This window comes from Delphinus delphis, chromosome 10 (genome assembly GCF_949987515.2).
Source record: "Delphinus delphis chromosome 10, mDelDel1.2, whole genome shotgun sequence".
NCBI classification, from domain to species: Eukaryota; Metazoa; Chordata; class Mammalia; order Artiodactyla; family Delphinidae; genus Delphinus; species Delphinus delphis.
Window position 1 is genome coordinate 75,821,270 of NC_082692.2, and position 6,000 is coordinate 75,827,269.

The 6,000-nt window shown below is 44.5% G+C and overlaps 1 protein-coding gene across 19 annotated transcripts in view; it reads right to left on the bottom strand.

Moving 5' to 3' along the window:
- The window catches only part of FHIT (fragile histidine triad diadenosine triphosphatase), a 1,444,513-nt gene extending 1,438,963 nt beyond the window's left edge, over positions 1 to 5,550 (bottom strand). For all 19 annotated transcript variants that reach the window (XM_060022809.1, XM_060022803.1, XM_060022817.1 and 16 more), the window contains exon 1: positions 5,412 to 5,550. The gene's annotated coding sequence lies outside the window, so the exon portion shown is untranslated. The remainder of the gene's footprint in view (positions 1 to 5,411) is intronic.
- Between the last annotated feature and the right edge of the window lie 450 nt (positions 5,551 to 6,000).

Sequence of the window (6,000 nt, forward strand, 5' to 3'; positions counted from 1 at the left end):
GACTCAATTGCTGAGAGAAATCTATTTGCCCATAATGTTCAAATTTTTACAAAGTTCAGCACTTCACCTGTGAGACAGAAGCAAAAACAGTAGAATTAAAGGTAATCTATTCCACCTAGCATTCAAAATGTGATAAACAAGAAAATGTGATAAACAAGGAAATGTGGAGCAGGGTGCATAATATTATGATGTTTACTAATAACCATAAGAGTAAAATCAAAGCTACCATTTACTGAGTGCCAATTACTGTATTAAGCACAGTAACCCTTTCCAAGGGTGACCTCATTGAAAATTTAAAACATGATTAAAGCAATAGAAATTATTACCCACCTTTCACAGATAATAAGAAAATTGAGGCTCAAAGAGTTTACCTCACTTTCCCCAGAGTCACACAGCAAATAAGTGGAAAAACCAAGATTAGAATCCAGGTCTTCTGCTCTCTAGAGCCCATTCTCTTAATCACCATTATCTCTGACCTAGAACACTGAAGAGTCTCCTAAGTACTTGCTACTCAAAGGATAGTCCATAGACCAGCAGCAACAGCCTGCTGGTGCTGGCCCATTCCAGATCTGCTGGCCCATTCCAGATCTGCTGAATCAGACTCCACATTTTAAGATCAGCGGGAGATTCACATGCACATTAAAGTTAAAGAAACGCAAGACTATCTGGTTTTCCCACATTATTACCTCTCACAAATTCATCATCCATACGGCATCCAAAGTCTTTAAAAAACAAATCCAATAATTTTATTTCTCCACTTGAGACTTTTAAATGGTTTCACAAATACCCTTGGAATAAAGTCCAAAATTCTTTTGCAATACAGATAACTGGACTCTGCATAATATCACCCATGCCTGCCTCTGCAGCCTCATCTCTCCCACCTCCCCCATTCAGTGATTTGTATACCCCAAGCACAAAGACTTTTCTGCTCATCAAATCCCAACACACTCCACCTTCCTTGCTTCTTTCCTTCAAGTTCTTCCCTGCTTAGAATATACCACAACCCACCACCATGACCACCTCCATGTCAGCCACATTCAAGGCTGTATCTCCACTGCATAACAGTGCAGTGCCTGGCACAGAGCTAGAAGCAGGATAAATGTGCTCAATAAATACATGCTTAAGACAACTTGACTGAGGGCCTCAACTGTTTCCTTCGTTCATCTGCTCTTTGCTCTCGCTATGATCCTCATTTCATTTCTCCTTCCCTATCCCCAGCATCACCCCTCTTCTGTAACTCACCTCTCTATCAGTAACCTCATGGCTACTGAAGTTGTCAGCTTTAGAAAGAAGCACTGCCGTGTCCACATAGCCACTGCCCCGGGATTACTCACCAGCTGGATGACAACTGCTTCACTTTAACCCTGAGGCTCCTGGGATAGGCCCAGTCCTTTCCAGAAGTGGACAGAAGGCCCTACTGACCGTTTTTCAACCCAAGATTTAATATATAGATGAAACCAGAGATCAGGGACCTCTCAGCAGTCAATGAAGAGCCAAAAGCTTCACTATCTCTCTGCCTACACAAGACACTTTCACTGAGCTGACAAGATGGATTATCAAGAGTTGCAGTTAACTTCATAGCTTGTATGTGATGGCCAAGCTTGCTACTCTAAGAAAACAAATGACAAGACCCTTTTATAAAACAGATATCTGCCTCCAGTTTAAATCCCGAGTAAATATATTTTCATATACACATTTACATTAATAATGACAAAAATAAGATCTACTCATCTATTAAATGCAAGCTATTGAGCACCTGACATGCTCAAAGCTTTAAACACACTATCTTATTTAATCTTTATCATCACTTTATGCGGTAGAATGCTTATTATCCTTGCTTTACAGAAGAGGAAACCAAGGGCTTAGTAACATGCCTAAGAGGCAGGGCTGGGATTTCAGTCATAGGCCTTCAGACTACCACTCTCTATTGCTTCTCTATGTTTTGCTATTTGGATCACTTTCTCATCTTAGAAGTCACAGACTTGGACATTCCCAAAGCAACAGTCCCTCAGAGGATGACCTCAAAAGCTGTAGCAACAGCTTGTATTTCAAAGCTGCCTTTCTGCATTAAAAGAGAAAACTGAGATTCAGGGGGAAAATGTGGGAATAGAGCTCAAAGGTGCTTATGAATGCAATTCCACAAATACTTTTTCAGTGTCTACTAGTGGTCACGCACTTTGCTGGAAGCTGACTGATCAGACTGTCATTTAGGAGAGTGCTGGTGGGACAGAGGGTGACCAGGAGAACATCTCCCATAATGACTATCTCAGGAACGTTTAGCCAGTAATTTATAAAACTGCTACTTTATTATCTAATTATGTAGAAATCATCTTTCACACACAAGAGGTGAGAGTAATCTGCTTTATCTGTGAATACATAATTGAAAGGGCCAATGTGTCTTCTAAAACAAAAGTTTTATATAATTCCATCAACTCATGTGTTCATTTATGTTACCCTATATTAGAGGATTAGATTTTAACATATGTGAATGCAAACACAATGTCAGATTTTGTTCTCGTGTCTTACAGGACAAAAGAGAAAAGAGTATTGGGAGCCAAGACAAGACTAATTCCCAAAATACAAATGGAACATATTGAAGCTGCATGTACATTAAAAGAAAGAGAGCTGCATGTACACAGAAACATTTCCTAAAGCATTCCACCAAACATGTACAGGAATAAGGCAAGGACAAGGATACTAAGTAAAATAAAGCATGAGCCTAAAAGGTCACATACAGGACTATGAGGCCTCCAGAACCCTGCCTCCTTGCAGAAACAGAATGCTTCTGACACAAGGGCATGAGATGAAGGCTGTGAATGTTGTACCTCAATTCCCTAATTTTTTAAATTAAAAAGTTAGATTAGATGATTTATAAGGTCCTTCTAGCCCTAACCCATTAGCTACTTTTCATCCATGAGGCCCTGTACCTAAAGAGAGATGAGTTATATGTTCAGAAAACATTTGTTGAATTCATGAAATATTACGTTACCAATAATAAGAAAAGAGACTTTACAACAATTGGTCCTGGTCTGTGGCCTAGGAAGAACAAATTAGGAGAGAAACCATTATCTAAACAGCTTCACATATGGTGTCCCTGCTAGCTGTCTGCTGGTAGAATGAAAATAACCCTGGACTTGGAAACAAGACGTTCAGGTCTAGTCTCATCCCTGACACAGACCAGCTGTGTGACCTTGGGCAAACTGCTTCACCACCTGCACCAGTTTCCTCATCTCTAAAATAAAAGTATTATAAAACTCTATATAGCTAACATTTGTGGAACCTCTACTATATGCCAGGAACTGTTCCAAGATCTTTGCCTTAGATTTAAATGATCTCAAAGGTTTTTGCAGCACTACCGTTTAGTGTTTAACTACAGAGGCAACATGGTATAGTGGAAAGATTCCAAATTCCGTACTCAGAAAGCTCGGGCTCCCTCCACCTCCATAAGATAGAGTCTTTTTCTAAGCAGAGTCTGTCAAGCAGACTGGGTTACAATCTCGGTAGTTCTATTCACTAGCTTAGTTAACTTCGACACGTTGCTCAACTTCCCTATTTCCTAGCCTTAGTTTTCTAATATGGAAAATGCGTATGAAAATGGCTATTTCTCTCATATAGCGCTTGAGAGGATTAAACTATAACTAAATGTAATATCTACTTATTTATAAAAGATATATTACATTTTATTACTAGGTGTGTGACCGTGTACAAATCGTCTTCTCAAGTTTTTTTCTTATCTACAAATGGGAGATACAGTATTATTACGAGAGATAGTATGAACATGCTCTGTAAACTGTTGAGTGTTGGCACTGTTTGAAAGCATGCATAATTCCTAAGATACTTAGAAAAGCGTATACAATAAACCCCCACGTAGTACTTGGAAGAGCGTATACAATCAAAAACAACAAAAAGACATTTTTGCTAAACATATTTCACTACACCCGGCTCGCAGCTAGTGGACGCAGGGCAAGCAGCCAAGAACGCAGGGCCACATGGAAGTTGTAGTTCCGAGTCAAGGGGCTGCTCCAGAGAACTGCTGGAAGTGAGACTTCAACTCCCAGGAGACACCTCGCCAAGCCAAATGACACGCTGGGAGATGGAGTACCAACCCTCCGGGAAACTAGAGGCGGGACTACAACTCCCAGAAGCCTCCGCTGCCCTGGGCCGCTGGCGGTAAGATGGAGCCAGAAAATAGAGAGTTCAGGTACAGGACCTTAACAGGTGCGAGTCGGGGCCGCTTTCGGTAGTCCCGGACCCAGCAAGGATCTGAGCCTTTCTAACATGACCACAGGCTGTATTCTATGCCAATCCCAAGCACAGTTCTGAGAGACGCACAATAATAAAAGTTTGAATGTGGCAAACTTTCACAAGCAAGACTTCATCTAGATTTCAGCTCCTGGCAGCTCCTTGGGCCACTTAGGCAAGGAGCGTTAAGTTCTTTTTTCCCCGGTAAGCACTGAGTGGCTGGTCATACAGCAGAGGCAGAATTTGATCCTAGAGAGGAAGCTGCAAATCCAGCTCCAGTTCCACTAACCGGCCTTTTTCCCCCACATGAACACACCTTAAAAATCCCCGCATGTTTTCATATAAAAACTACATTAGGGCTTCCCTGGTGGCGCAGTGGTTGGGAGTCCGCCTGCCGATGCAGGAGACGCGGGTTCGTGCCCCGGTCCGGGAGGATCCCGCATGCCGCGGAGCGGCTGGGCTCGTGAGCCATGGCCGCTGAGCCTGCGCGTCCGGAGCCTGTGCTCCGCAAAGGGAGAGGCCGCGGCAGTGAGAGGCCCGCGTACAGCAAAAAAAAAAAGAAAAAAAACCTACATTAAGCCATAAAATAGATGTAAGGACGTCCAACAGAGTACTGATTTCTCCCACCATAATGAATTATTTTTTTGTGTCTTTTAAATACTAAATGTAAAATTCTCTCCCAAAATATTGCCTTCCCCGTGTCCTGCCTAGCTCCTCCTCCTGGACACTTGTTCAAACCCTCCTCCCTCCCCCTGGGGAACCCAGAGCTGGATGTTTAACACACATCTGTTGGGGCACAGAGTCCTGCTACTTGACAGTAAAACTGAAAAAAATCCAAAAGCGGCCCATGCCAACTACACCACCAGAGCCAGGAGCTGGGGCGTCCCCTGGAACCGCTGGCATGCCCCCATGCCTCAGTTTACCCACTTACAAAATGCGGCGGAGGAGGGGCGGGTTAGGGTTAGGGCCGGTGCTCAGGAAGTGGCCGTGAGAAGGTGAGGTGAGGTGGGAGGGTCCTCCCGACAGACCCCTCACTACCTCCCAACGAGCTGCGTGGACCCAGTCACTCCCCGCTCCACTGGACCACCGGAGTAATGATGAGACGCGCGCGAAACCCCGGATCTGCGCCACAGAAACACTGTTCGACTTGGGCTTGCCCCCGCCCCTACCTTCCAAGATCTTGGCAGCTGGGAAGTGAAAGGCAGAGGGAGGGAGTGCGGGGCAGAAGCAGTTCCCGGGCGTGTGCCCACGAGAGTGGCTGCCTGAGGGACCCACGAGCAGAGGGCAAAAAGCCTCTCCACTGGACGGAGCGGAGCAAGGACTACAACTCCCAGACGGCCCCGCGGCGGGGAAGGGCCCCAACATGGCTACTCGTCTGGGGACAGACGCTCGGGCCAATAGGCGCAGAGCACGTGCTTATACCGGGCCAATCAAAAGCCATAATGACAAAAATCCCTGTTTAGGGCACGGGAAACACTGTCGCTCTCTGGAAAGAAGCTGAGGTGAGAATTCCCTCAGAAAGGGATTTCGTCATAATCCACACAATCTTTGTTTTTTACCGAATGTAGAAAGTAACATGATTGTTTAGGCTGTGCTGCATTTTTGCTTCCTTCTTTCCTCCCACACGCGCTCAACTTACCCACCCCTCACTTTTCCTCACTGTCTGAATTTCCTTTCGCTTCGTTTCCTCACTCTGGATCTTTTTTGATTCCTAAAGCCTTCCTTTCTTTTGTTTCTCTCAGCACGCGGGCTCGCAGG